Source organism: Gymnogyps californianus, chromosome 14 (genome assembly GCF_018139145.2).
Source record: "Gymnogyps californianus isolate 813 chromosome 14, ASM1813914v2, whole genome shotgun sequence".
NCBI lineage: Eukaryota > Metazoa > Chordata > Aves > Accipitriformes > Cathartidae > Gymnogyps > Gymnogyps californianus.
The window spans coordinates 6,890,333-6,905,727 of NC_059484.1; the positions used below are offsets into that span (position 1 = coordinate 6,890,333).

Below are 15,395 nucleotides of genomic sequence, written 5' to 3' on the forward strand. Positions count from 1 at the left end.
TGTTTTATAAACCTCTTGTCTTGGAAGACAACGTGCAAAATGGAGGACCTTCACCTATCATCTACTTCATTGCTATTTGCCTTGAAATTATACGAGCAGATAATCACTGAAGGAGATCAGGCACATTGCTGAACCAGGGAAGGAACTCAGCAGTGCATACCGCAAAAGGCAAAGTAGAGTCAGCAATTCAGTCTTTTAAAATATGAATGCTCTTTCCCTGTAAGTCTAATTACCACAGTTCAGTGGCTTAAATACAGTGATCCAATCGGTTCAGACCTGGTTTTTAGACACCAACCTTCCAGTGAAAATCTTTAATCTTCTTCATAGTGCAGTTTGTTTTCCATCTCCCTGCAAGGCTAGTAGTTTACAGAACCAATTTCTCCATTAGGATCCCACCATGGGAAGGGATAAAATAGCATGGCAGGCAGAGATTTAGGCTGCTCTGGATTGTAATGTTGCAGATCTAGGTAATAAACTCAGGGTTAGGATATCAGAGAGACATTTGAGCTCACATCTAAACTATCAGTAATGATTTAAACAACAGTTGTATTTTTCACCCATGTTACCCACAGTATATGATACATCATTGAAATAATGTTACATTTGCAACAGAAATTAGGGAAAAAAAAGGATGCTGAAAATCAGGGCTGATTCTAATTTGTAAATGTCCTTAGGCTGCAAAGACAACGAGGATGAAAAATTAAATTAACATTAGCCTTAAATTCACTTCTGTTGATTCTTGCAGGATGGTTCTGTCAACTCAATGTGTCTCCTATCTATATTCTAGAAAGAAAAATAATTACTCGTTGCTCTTTTTACTTTGTGCACTACCTTTTAGTCCTGCACTGAACCTGTATTACCTAGGTTATTCATGCTTGGAATGAACTGTTGGTAATAGAACATCTGCCCTATCTTCATCTATACACACAGACATATGACCAGGTTAGAAAAGTATCTACTTGTATAATATAGTTCTTTATTTAACAGGAATGGCTTTCTTTTGTTACCAGAAATGACATCTTATGAATGGATATTACATAAAATGCTAAATAACATGTTTTCTTTATTATACTCAGTACTTTCTCTACATGACTGCCCAGTTGACCGCATGCACATGCATTTGTATATGAAAGATTACAGGTATTCATGTCTGTGGACCATCCCAGATGAAATCAATTGAACCTTAACAGTAATCCTTTACCTCTCCATAGCAGTTTTTAATTAACACACTCTGGGTGTTTTGGAGAGGGTACTTTGTTCATCACATTATAAAATCTGAAGCCTTAGGACTTGCAACAAACTAGGGGAAAAACAAATTAATTCATTTTCTTAAAATGAAAGGAATTGATGTTTCAATACAAGAAGAAAACACAAATATGGCAAAATAATTAATGAAAATGTGCTACTTTACTCTTATGTTGAAGGATAACTAGAAAATCACAAGCATGACATTAAGAAAGACTTAGATACATAGTCTTAATAGAGGGAAGTTTACTCTTCTAGCAAAGGACAGAAACCACAAACAGAAAATGAGGGAAGGGGGAAAAAAAAAAAAAAAAAAAAAAGAAGTTCTTTATTTGTAGATTTTTCCTGTAGAGAATGTCAGCTGATTGTTGCTGAACACTGACTTGCATCACTCCCAAGCTAATAGCTGGAATATATCCAGCATTTGATTATAATATTAAGAGGCACTGAGCTCATACAAGCTGATTCCCCTCCTCCTTACAGTAACTTTACACTGATGGAATTCCAGTAGATTCATTATAGTTATTCTTGGCTTATATGAGAACAGGTATGAGCAGGAGCAATTTTTATTGTTTTCGCCATATGTTGTATATGCTGTCACAGATACTTAATTATTCCATCAAAACTCTTTGCATATTTTGGATGATTGCTTGCCATAAGTCTGAAATCTGCCAGTGCAACTCAAAAAAAGTCTCTGCCCTCTCCATGTGAAAGATACAGAAAAAAACAGTTATTAAATGTAAAATGCTGAGCTAGTTCTGTGGCCTGAACTGGAATCCAGCCTTGTGCATAGTAAAAGGAAATCATTAGATTATTTTGAAATGTCTTAAGTTAAACAGCTCAAATTCATCTCCTGGTGGACATTAGACCTTATCTCACATTCAGCACACAACTATTATAACGTAGGCCATGCAGCTTCCAACTCTCTGAAGGGATGTGAAGTATAATAACGATGGATACTGACATACGGTTTTGTTCTGCTAGGTGCTGTTCTGACCGAAGCTGAAAGTCACTTGCACAGAAGTTAACTCAACATACACTATTAATCTACACTTTGCCTGGCCCACCTCTATAAAATACCTTGGCCTTGTGTTTCTTAACCCTCGCAAGGCAGAGATACACCTATTAGAAACAGAGACGGATGAATGAGCGTGCAAATACAAGAAAGCATTAGCCATTCTGAGTTCATTTCTATCAATGAGATTAAAGCAAACACCACTGAATTCTAGTTCTTAAAACAAAATTTTATCGGAGCTGAAAGCAATTCTACTTAAGAATGTTGGTTAGGATTTGCAACAGATTTTATGAAGCATAAGTGCCAATATGCTACAAAAATTTACATTGGACCACATGGTAGCTCTTCATTAGATTCAAAATCAGGCATATAAAAGATCCTTTTATATTAATTAAAACACTTCTTGTATGAGCTGATAGGAAGAAGATTGTCTCTCCCTCCCCTTTTGTTTTAACAACAAAAACAAGTTATTAAAGAAGAAATAGAAACGGATAGTTCTCCAATCACAATAATCTTATAACAACTCCTCTGTTATTTCCCAAAGAATTCTAACTCAGGATATAATAAAACTAAACTGTAATACACATACATTAATAATAGTATCAGCCAGTATTTAAGAACAAGTATGGACATCACAGCCATAAATAGAGTGGTTTCACACACTGACTCAGATTTTTTGCTCATTCATATTCACTCTTTAGTAGAAGTAAATCTTTTGTTTTATTGACAGTTGTTTAATGGTTCTTTTAGCCAAAGTTGCATATATTGGAAAATAAATAAAAGTCATATTGGAAAATTCAGAATTTCTGGGCTTAAATAACATGGTGCCTTCGCAGGCAGTTCAGTGTGAGACATATTAAATTTCCTCTCTACATCCTTTCAACTCTAGAGCAATGTTCTATGCCCAATCCTATTTCTTTTTTATTTGCAAAGCAGCCTATGAATTCCTTGGGATGGGGTGCTTTCCTAACTGATGCACAGAAAAGCCAATGCATCTGGACATGCATGTATTTATACCTATACTTGATATACATACAATACCTAGAATTCAGAATCTGATAAAAATAAAAAAAAAAGAGAAAGTAAGTCTGGAATACAGTAAGTTTACAAATTCCTATATTGTTGTCAACTTCAACACATAATACATGCAGGAAGCCTCTAAGTATATACAAACACATGTGTTTATGCATGCTTGTATGTACAGAGCATGAGCCTCTTCCTTGCCCTATCATATGCCAAAACATCACGTGGCATCTTATGCCAGAATATGTGGTACATGAACACAATGCCCAGGTGAAGACCCCCCTCACAGTACATGGAACAGTTTCATGCTCGTCTTTTGTCCTTGTGAAAGAATTTCAACATGATGCATCTACTGACAGGCAGGAGTGATTCTTATGACAACTCTGTGAAACAAAAACCTGAAGTTTCTGCCAACTTCATCGGCACAGGATTCTTGAAAACTTCTGAATCTCACCCGTGGGTATGTTGCATATTAATAATGATAAAGATCTGGAAAATAACTTCTGAGGAGAGGCAACTTCACTACACTGTTCTCTCCGAGGGGTGGGGGGGGCTGGGGGTTTAATACTGGAGAGATGGAAACATCCACAAGCAAGTATCAGTCAAAAGGACAGTGACTACTCAGTGATCCACTGGATACCACTTGTATTTCTTGAGCAAATCACTTTTCTTTCCTTGATTTTCCCATCTTTCCAAGTATTTGTTTACTCAGATTTGAAACGCACTGTACATGCACATATTTTTCTAAATAATGTGACCAGCACCAATTACTGAATAATCGTATTCATATTCATTAGCTGTTCTACCTAATCCTTTAAAGCTATAATATCTGCTATTCTAAAATACTAAACTGATTTCAAACTAGCTGCTAGAAGTCTTCAATACTTGGTTGGCAGTCGAATCAGTCTGGCGATGTAGGAAATAAAAAAAAGTATGAATGGTATCAGCAATTTATCAGATTTAGAGTCTGCCTACAGCTATTTTTTGGATATATTTCAGAAAAGCAACTAGACAGTGAATTTTTTACATTACTAAAAAAAATTAAAAGAGCAAAAATCAAAATGTATCAAACAAATCTGATTCAACTTCCATTAAGGACATGCGGATTGGTTCTTTTCTGAAGCTGAAGGATTCTGCTAAATATATATTTTCTCTTTCTCAACACTTCACCTCATAATCAGAAATCACTCCTCTGTGAAGGCTTTACGGAATAAGAAAAATCAGTCTACAAGGCCACTGTCTCACATGTAGGATTGATTTACGTCCTCTTCTTTGCATGTTGGCTCCATTAATTGATACAGTACTGGATAACAACAATCAACTAATAGCTTTGAATGTGGTTTTAATGGAAATGGAAATGTGGAAAGCATTACACTAATAAAAAGAAATAGAACAAGATTTATGCAGTAACAACATATATAAAAGGAAAGCAGAATTGAAGGCTCAGTTATGATCCTGACCACTGAATATCAATCTCTTCATTTTTTTCATGACGTCAGTTTTAACACGCCATTTGAGATACATGCATGTTCCTGTAGAAAGCCTACAGGGAGCTTGCAGCTGGAAATGGATGAACCAAATTCAGAAACCATACATCTTTTCCACTTTTTTTTCCCCATTATTAGCGTCAGTTCTGACTGCAAGGTTCTAAAATAGCTGGGGTTTTTTTACTCCTTTCATTTGAATATGATCAGAACAATCAACCCTTTAACTTGTTGGTAAGAAACTAATGGCAGCATTTCTTCATCCTTCTTTGCCAGGTGACCAAGCAATGAAAAAATGAATTAGTCTGTATTGTTCATTCAGCTATCTACAATGGACGGAAGGCTATTCTAACCAGCTGGAGAACTTTGTAGAGTGTGGGCATACACTCATTATCTTGATGGGAAGTAGTCATCCAACTTCATCAAGTGCACTGAAAAGAGAAAACCAAAAACTCCTAGCCAGATATTTAATTTCAGATCCTGACAATTTTTTTTTTAATCCAGATAGAGTGAAACTCACTAATGTATAAAAAGGCAGTTGGAGATATGTACTACTGAAATTTAAATTAACACTATTAGGACGCAAGTGGTGCACAGGACCTAGGGTTTCCATACCACCAACTTGACTTTATTTTGAGCAATATCTTGTTTCCTCAGGGATCTATTTAAATCAGTGGGAGTATCGTTTAAGTAAAGCTCTGCCCACTTGATCCTACCTCCATGGCAAGACGACCTCACATTCATTTTATTAAACTGCTTCAAATGTAATCTTTTTCTTTATTTCATCACTCTATTTAACTTTCTAAGAGATTTAAACCTGTAAGGGTAAGAAATGAATTACTTGCTCTAGAGATATCTATTTAATGTACATATGTACTTTTGTACATGCAGCCTTTAAGTTAGTTTACGTGTGCTAATAAATTAAGCTTCAAATCACAGGAGTACTAATAACTATTTCTTATTTCCTACCTTCCTCCAGATTCTACTCAAACACTTGAACAAGTCTGTTCTTTACATATAAACACATCAGAAAAGGAACATACTGGAATTAACTGATGGAGAAATTAGGCAGAAGTGCCCTGATAAAGGTCATAAAACAAGTCACTGGGAAATCAGAAAAACAGGCCACATTTGCAGATTCAGTTTTCCAGCTGGCATATATAAGCATAGCTCTAAGGAAGTCTAACCCCAGCTGAGATGCTATCTCCCCTGAATTAACAATTTAACCCTACTCTCTACTGAAAAATTGTGTAAGAGATGTAAATGAAATTCGTGGCATTCTATCACGTCTTATACCATCTAGGAGACATAATTTGAAGTGTCTTGATTTTTAACATACTGCAGTCTTCTATCAGTACTGAAAATGTGAGAAATGAGCCACTGGAAAAAAGGGATTAATATTGTCACAAGAAAAAAATGAATTAACCTGAAGGCCAACACAGAGTTAGAGCCTAATTTGAAAATTACTACACTAGCCATTCTAAGAAAAAATACTGTACTTCAAGTAATTGTTTATACATTGGAATATTGGTATGGTTGCTGGGTAGAATCCAAACAACGATCCATCTAGTCCTGGATTTTGTCACCCATTGTGATATTTAGGGTGAAGGGATAAGACAATACATACATCACAATTACAGAAAGATATAACAACATAGGGAATTTCAGTGTAAATGTTACTGTCAGTAGTTGGTTAGCTTTAATCTACCAAATATAACTAGAATACTACATCATGTTGATCCTTTCAAATTCTACATACTTTACACTTAATGGTATATTGTGTCAAAGAATTCCATCAATTAATTCTAAATGCAAGTTTGGTAATCACCTTGTCACAAAAAAGCATATAGTAAAGTCAAAATTAATTTAAGTACAGCAATTGCAAGCATCACTTGGAAGATGTGAGCTACTTTCTAAACGCAAATCAAATTCAGAATACTGTTTTAGTTTCAAAAAAATCAATGGCTGAAATATAGTGTGGATGGGCTACACTTGATGCTATTACACTACGCAGAACACAGTTTGCAGATCTACTGAGATATTGAATAAATTGTAAGATTTTTCCAATATGTTATTGCAGAAAGGGTAATTCAAGTACAGTATTTACAGGGAAATCAATGAGAAACCATTAGTTTGAGAAAAATGTTTTCCATCAAAATGAGAAATGTATGACTTCAAATAAATTTAAGAAATTTCTTATTTCTTTCATTATCTTCCTTCTCTACTTTTCAGTCTAGCGAAGGCCAATTCTAGATGACAGATAATGAAATTTCTGTATTGATAAGGCAAAAAAAAAAATCCCGTTATCCTTCACTGTATTTGCATAATTACATTGTATTTTTATCCAGAAAGTCAGTATATTGCTCAAATTTAATTGCTTGTGTATCTGTATGTTTGTTTATATTTATTAAATGCTATAATGGAGTTTATTACTTCACCAGGTGAAGTAATACAGTAAAAAAAAAAAGCAGCTCTAAAAACATGATTCTCTGCAGTAATGAACTTTAGAGGGTTGAAGGAAGTGACTGTTCCCCTCTTCTGAGCACTCAGAAAGCCACACCTGGAGTACTGTGTCCCATTTTGGGTCCCCCAGTACAAGAAAGACACTGAGAAACTGAGTTCCAGAAGGCGGCAAATAAGATGCTTACATGAGGGAGCCAGGTTCATTTAGCTCACAGAAGAGAAGCACCTGCAGGTGCACAGCAAAAGGACAAAGGGCAAGAGTCAAGCTGCAACAAGGAAGGAAAACTCCAATTGGATATTAGGAAAAAAAAAAAAATCGTAATGAGGATTGCTAAGCACTTGTACAGATTGTCCAGATTCTCCATCTCTGAAGTGTCTCAAAATTCAACTGGAAAAGGCTCTGTGCACTTAGAAACTGACTCTGCTTTGAACAGGACATTAGACTAGATGGTCTCTAGAGGTCCTCTTCAACCTGATTTTTTCTTTGATGCTATAATTTCAAAACTTTGTGAAAGAATGAAAAATACTACTAATTCAGAACAGCACATAAAAAACACTTTCTTTTAATATTTTATATGAATTGCCACCTTAATCTTTGAAAAACAAAGTAAGCAGAGCTATAGTAGTTATTCTTCAAGAATTCACAATATTGAGGTAATGAGCATTTGACAAAACTCAGTTCATTTCTAAGTAGTATTACCAATATAATTAACTCCATGTGCTAATGAAGTTTTGAGAGCAGATTGAGGCTTTGGTATGTATCTGACAATATGTATAGTACATGCTGATAAATGTTAGCATTATACACCTTACTGTAACCTGAAAATAATAAAATTTTAACACGTCAATAATACTGTTATAATTAGACATTAATAACAAGCAGTTATTGTAGTATTATTTATACACATATTTCTAGTTACCTTTACATTCAAAGGTGAATTTCCAAGATCATGAGAAGTCTGGGAACCCTAAAGCAAGAACATGTATGTGAACAAGAAAGTGTCAGAGCTATCTTGAACACTCCTGGAAAAAACATCATTAAGATGCTATGTCTTCAAGAAACGCTCATTTGCATCTGAAGAAGTTTAGCTATGATATTATGAGAAACAGAACCCCATAGAATATGAGCCACCATAAAGGGTGGTCCACAGGTAAACAGGATACCAAGTTAAAGAAACAGAAAAACAAGATGTCAAGCTAATGAAACAGAAACCTTCCATGGAAAAAAAAAAAACCAGAGACCACTGCCAGACTGTGTATATAAGTTCACAAAAAACACTATTAAACTGTGCAAGTAACCCTTTTTGCAAAACTGGATATGCAGAACAGACCACTCTGATATCCTATACTATACTGCTCCATATGTAAATATCATCTTATTAACGTTAAAGAGGAAAAACATTTCTAGTATTTGTTCCATGTACTTGGTTGATTCTGGTTACTTGGCCCCAAGGACTGGCTGTAAAATCTGGATGAAACAGACTTCACAATACCTTTGTGAGATACATATGAAACACTGTCCAAAATGAACAGATGGTCAAACTAAAGAATAGAGATTAAATACTGTTAAGCTGATCATAATATGAAGTAGAGCCGGGCAAGATATTTTACCAGAAGAGATGTAAACCCAGATGACAATTTTTTTTAAAACAAATTTATGTTTGAACATGTCAAATTAGGTGGCAGAACTCAAACTTTCAAATAATACATTCTTTTAACATAAACCCTCCACCGATTAACTGTTCAATCTGACATGATGTCTTCCTTGATAGTGTATTTAAATTTTTTGAAGAAAAGAAGAAAGTATAACTTCCAAAGTTAAGGAAAAAAAAATTAACTTTCTTGGTAAGAAACCAGGAAAAACCTTTTGGGGGCTAAGCTTTAGCTTCCTTTGGCAATGTATTAGTTTCAACCAAACACAGTTTTACTTATTCTCAGAATTCCACTACGAAGATAGTAAGCACCATCTCTTGATACATTAAGATCAAATTCAAAACATTGTGGCCTACCTAATCAAGAATTCTGCAGACCTGAAAAGTTATAGTGAAGATAGAATAAGCTACAAAAGTTTAAAAAAAAAAAATCAAGACAAACTTTTCTGATTCAGACACAGATCATAGGGCGCTTTTCAATGATAAAGGCCATAAATACATATTTTACATAAAAAAAACCTAAGATGCAACCAGAGCGTTCCTTGTCTTTTGAAGAAAAGATGTGATCATAGTCCTCGCTGCCCACCTTTCAAGCTTTTTTGATTTACAGACACTCCTGGGTTCACGCAATTTGATTAACGGTTTATATGTATGTTCATTATTCTCTTGCCAGCAACTGACTTTACCTAACTGCTTATGATTTCTCCTTACTTGAAACTGAGCTGAAGATTTATTCACTTAAAGCAACATCTTGATTAGCATACAAGCTTCTGCATCAGCCACCTTTCAACCTTCATTTACATTATGCACAAGCTGGATAGAGATACACTTTAGCCCTGAACTAACCAAGAGCTTGCTATTGTCTTTCAGCTGTTTAATCACCTATACTTACAGCTGTCATTCTGTAAAAAATAACACACTTAGGGATGGAAAACGTGTCTAGGCAGGCTACTATAAAATGAAACACTGAACTCCTGCCTATTTCATAAAACTGTATGAAAATTAGAGGCAGTAAAATCTGTCTGGCTTGCTCACAAAAGGATTTCTGCATCAGTAAAAAGGAAGCATTTCCTTGTTTATGTATATATTTTTTTAAAAGAAAGAAGTTCTGGGTTTAACTTCCAATTTTCTGCTCTTGTTTGATGCAGGTGACACTCCCTTGAAAGACATTCTGTAACCTCACCTGTGAAGCTTGATTTTTAAGATAAATCTTCTGCAATCACTTCTGATTATGAAGGACACAAATCTGAAAAAATGTCACTGGATGGAACTATAATACCACCTCAAAAAATCATTACAGGACCTATTTTAGGGTTGGAATCAAACAGACATTTTAATCGCACATTTTAATTCAGAGTTATGATGCAGAAATCTATCGACTTTTGTATTCCTTGCTTTGGTCAGACTGTTTCCTTCATGCTTTACTCAAGGAATACAGGTTCACATAGGAGCATAACATTATTTCAGGGCTGCTATGGTTAAAATCATTACATATATTGGAATCATTTTACTCTTGCATTGCTGATCCTTGTAGTCATTTGATCGTCTTCTTCCTTTTGTAATACTGCAATCAACATGCAATATCCTAACGGTCTAATTAAGCAATGACGACTCAAGCAGGAGGCTTCCTCGGGATTAATGACCACTTGGGGAAGAGCTGATGTCCCAAAATATAGCCTAGGGCCATTAACTTCATTTGTTTATTAATCTTTAGGAAATGCTTCTTGATGAGGTTGCTACCTCTATTACAAGACTGAAGAATTAAATGTATAGATATTTTAAGTTTCTCATATTTTAGTTAGCAAATGTCAGACATTCCTAGAGGATTTAATGATCCATACAACTCCTTAAATTGTGTTTCATGATTGTGTTGTTTGTAATTTGGGATTTTAAAATGGGAAGTGTAAAAACTTGCATTATTAAAACTTTAAGACGAGAAAATAAAATATTCAAAATCTGAATAAAGATGTTGTGGTGGAGTACTCAAGAACCACAAAAGTATATGAAGATGTGTATTCAGGCAAAGAGGGTTACTAACAACAGAGATACAACTTGCTCCTAGTACTAGATAAAGAGTACAAAACCGGATAAAGAGACTTTAAGGAGTCTTCTCATGACCCTCAACCCTAACCTTCATATCAAGGCTAAGCAAGCTTAATTTCTTATTTCTAACAGTCCTATGAGTGTTACCTTGATCACTGAATTAAATTTATTTACACTTAGCTTTGAGTTTCAGTCTGATTTGAAAGTTATGAACACTTAGAGAATGTATCTCCTTGCACGGGTGAAGCTAGTGAGAACACGGGTAGTTTTATCACTTCAGTTTGGAAAATAAGTGGTTCTTTCAATTTTTCAGAATAGGATTCCAGAAATCCCACTCCAAAAGAAAGTTAGAAATTCCAAAACACTTTTACTGCATTGGACACGAAGCGTGAAAAATTCCTGCTGAAGAGGAATTCTAACACATAATTTTAAACAACTCAGATGATGTCCCATTTAAACTTTATTTTAAATAACATGGATGAATCTTACAAGTTAGAAAGCCAACAGTCTTAGCTCAAAGCTCTTAGCCACACAATTCTGAGTTTAAAAGCCCAATTTCTAAGCTTAAACCCAAGCCAATAATTATCAGATCTTGCTGTGAAGACTGAAAGCTTGAAACTGTAAATTACTGACTGACACTGGGGGGAGTCTCAGGGTTTGGGGATTCTGGACTGTAAATTGGTTTTCATTATGAACTCTAGGGAGCAAAAAGAGTTGGCTGAATCTTCTATGCAAGTAGATTTACTGACAAAGAAGCATTTCTAAATAACAAGTTCATTTTACCAATATTAAAACTGAAAAAATTTGAGCAGCACTATCAATAACTTCAATAATATCAGACCTTCATATAAAAAACCTGTTATGACAATTAAGCAAACACACATCAATGATGTGAAGGTATTCTGCTAGCTGTCTGGGCATCTACATGTTTCAGTCTGAAAAATAAAGTTTTCACCCAAAGTCACTGAAATTAAATAGACTCTTTCTCTGAAAGTTAGTGGGTTTTTGAATATGGCATCAAATTAGAATAACATTCAAGAAGCATGTGTTTTATCCTCAGAGTACTAAATTATTACAGCTAGAAGAAGGATGTTTTCTGTGTATCGGGCTTCCGCTGTAGAACTGCTAAACACCCTCTTGCCCAAACAAATAGCAAAAAGACAAGCATTATTTTAGACAGGAGAGAATATAAAGGGAAGATAAGCTCCATGTAATCAATATGGTCACAACACTGCTGACTGTTTCTTTTCTTTCTATTGTTCTCATGTCAGACACCTTCTGACATGCTAACAATGTTCTTGGTTACAGTGTGAAAAAAATCCCTTATTCAGAGCTGCATATATTACTGTGTAACATAATCTCTCGGTAGAAGAGGCGAAATTAAGACTAGAATTTTCACTGGAGATTTAGGTAGCTTGGTGACAAAATTCCATTAAGATTACACAGGTGGTTATTCCTCTACACATTTGCGTACATGCCACCACTGCCTCCCACTGATGTCTTACATGCTTTTGCCAGCTTGCATAAAGCGTATGCTCCTGCTTTTTAGCCATAGCACTTAAATTGGAGTGATGAGCAGAGACTTTCAAAGGTAGTTGCCAATCCTGGATTACAGAGCAAACACTGTTCTATGAGGCTCAGAAGGATCCCAACTAGCATGTGTTTTGTAGTTTGCTGCAAATCTGGAAATACTCCAGTTTTTCAAGCACAGTAGTAGACTTTTTCAAAGATGTCTGACTGCTTACTTGAATTCAAGTGAACTTTACGGAATATTACTGAGAACACCATAAAATAGCAGAATTATTTGGATCTTACCCTACTGAATGCTAGCTGATCTCTCTAAATCTCAGCACTTTTACTGTTGCCTAATATCTAGGCATAGCATTAACAAAAAAGATTGTACACTTGAAGTATTCTATTTAAGTAATAAAACAAAGGAAATTAGCAAGGCATAATTAGCTCCAGTCTTACTCAAGTTAGGAAAAGGCAATGAAGAGATATTATTTTAAATGTGGAAAATCGAACAGGTGATTTTATAGCACATCAGATGACATCATTACTCTCTCCAGATAAATGTCTAAGTGTTTGCCACATTAACGAGCCACAGCATAAAAATGCTTCTCTGGGCTCTATGGAAAGATCAATACAGAGAAGAGATGTTATACAGGCTCTTTGTTTCATTTTTGGAGAACCAGTCAATTGACTTAAGAAGAACAAGAGTAAAATTTTGGCAAAGAAGCCTCACACAAGCTTCAGAACCATCATAAACACTGCAAGTACATTACTGGTATTTCACATTTATCAGGCAAACTACTCTGGATATGTAATGTCAGAAATTATGAAAAGAGACAACTGCTTACAAATCTTTCTTTTTAAGTTGTGTCTCCTATAACAACCTAATGTGAAGATTTCGCTTTTAAAAAATTGTCATGTTTCACTGTAACGATGAAAGTGAATATATTAATGTTTCAGAGCTGTTAAGAGTCTCCTAGCATTTCACAAGTGTAGTGGTAAAGTCCTGGGAAGAAATGGCTTAGAGGAATTACTGGGAATGTAGTTTTCCCTATTGCAAGGAGCCTTCCAAGAAAACTCTTTAGGAGATTTTATTCACACTCTCCACATACAGCCAGATGTATATTTTAAGGCAATATTTATTTCCAGTGGTGCAGAAAGCTGGGATTCTGCCCTAATGAATGACACAATAGATGTAAGAAGAAAACAAATAAATAAAATACCACAAAAGACACCACTGTGTTGACCTGAACTGGATACAGAACCAGTGATAGTAAGAGATGAGGGACTATACTGGCAAGGAGATTGTCCTTTTTCAATAATACTCTGTAGTCACCCTACAGCTGTGGAACAATCAAGAAAAGCTGGGATGCATTGCGTGCTTGTTCTTATCATCAGCAATGGACAAAAGATGAAAATGTTCTGCCTATTTTCTTTCTTTTGTAGCCTTTCAAAACTACAAAAACAGATAAAAAAAGAAATCTTAGAAGGGATTTACAGGTTCTATACACATAGTTCCTCGATAATCCCTGTCCTGAAACGATTAAAATACATACATGGCAAATCGGCACTCAACAAAATCAATGGGATTATTCAGCCAGCTAGCCCTCACCCAAATCAAATAGTTTCAGTTTACAACCATGAAGCAACTGCCCCACGTGAATCTGACAAAGTGAGTACATTCCACTGCCTCCCCTTAGTATCCATTCAAAAATACCTCACTCTTTCTTCCCTGGCCTTATGAGCTCACCGAGCTGAACCAAACGAGCGCCTCCTGCTAACCTTTTTAGTATGCTCAAAAGAAAGAGAGAGCTGCTGTGACATAACTCACATCCAGGCACAGGCTCAACATTATCAATAACATAGTATAGATGCATAATTTTTTCAATTCTCTGATAATAAAAGATGATCTGATACTAAAGAGTGGTTTAAAACCAGACTGAAAACAAGCCAATTTAATCAACTGTAACCGCATTCAAAAAACATGAGGATATTTCACTGTAATTATTGTTTTTGGAATTGAAATGGGCACAGTTCATACTGCTTATCTTAAATGATGTTTTGTATCCTCTCTGAGGCACTTTAAGCAGAAAATACTTGGCTATAGAAAAGGTTTATTGTTAAACTGCTATGGTTGTTGTTCTTATTAATCTACTCTCATTTGCTTTTTCCAAGTGCAATAATACTTTTGATTTCAAGGGTCACATTCAAATGCCACTATCCCAAGGACTAAGTGGAGAAAATTTAAGCACAGGCCAAAATCTTACTGGGATTTGCAGAACCTTCTGTAAAGTAAATAAGGCCCTTGTGGCTTATCATTTGTTGGTGTGTTCAGCTCCCTAAACTAAGAGAATTGAGGGGATTAGTTAGAGGAGAAATGAAATGTACCTAATTAATTCCCCAGATCCCTGCAGATTATATGGCATGTTTGGAACAGCAGGAAATTGTGACTGAAATTAAAAATACATACCTACACCAGTGATGCTGAAAAACACAGCCTTTTTTCCTATTACTGCAATATCCTTGATATATTAACAAGAGCCATTACATTTTAGAATTTATCATTTTATAACGAATTTTGCTGTGTCATGCTTTTTTTAAAATATATATTTAAAAAAGAGCTGAGAATTCTAAGTCTCTGACCAGCAGAAGAGAAAAGTAATGTTGGGAAATGAATATTATTTATCCTTGTAAATTTGTGATGTTTTAGCTTTGTACTGTTTGCTTCTCTCTCCCATGCTCTGTTTTTCTCTGACTCTTCATCCATTACATAAAATATCAACAAGATAAGACTTCATATGCTACTCTCAGTGACAGAGATATAAACTTGGAAAAACTCAGGGGAGCCTAAAAGACTTTATCTGGATTTAAGTAAGGGCAGGAGAAAAGCAGAATCAAACTTGAGATTTCAGGGAGAAAAAAGGGAAAAGGTAAATAAAGATGACTAGTTCCAACAAA

At 35.2% G+C, this 15,395-nt stretch overlaps 1 long non-coding RNA gene across 2 annotated transcripts in view; it reads right to left on the bottom strand.

Annotated features, from left to right (window-relative positions):
• Positions 1-4,625: 4,625 nt before the first annotated feature.
• Positions 4,626-15,395, bottom strand: part of LOC127022070 (uncharacterized) — a 31,222-nt gene continuing 20,452 nt past the window's right edge. The window contains exons 4-5 of one of the 2 annotated variants that reach the window (XR_007767294.1): positions 8,151-8,198; positions 4,626-5,198 (exon numbers count right to left, since the gene is read on the bottom strand). This is a non-coding gene — a long non-coding RNA (uncharacterized LOC127022070). The remainder of the gene's footprint in view (positions 5,199-8,150; positions 8,199-15,395) is intronic. The other variant, XR_007767295.1, reaches the window with a different exon arrangement.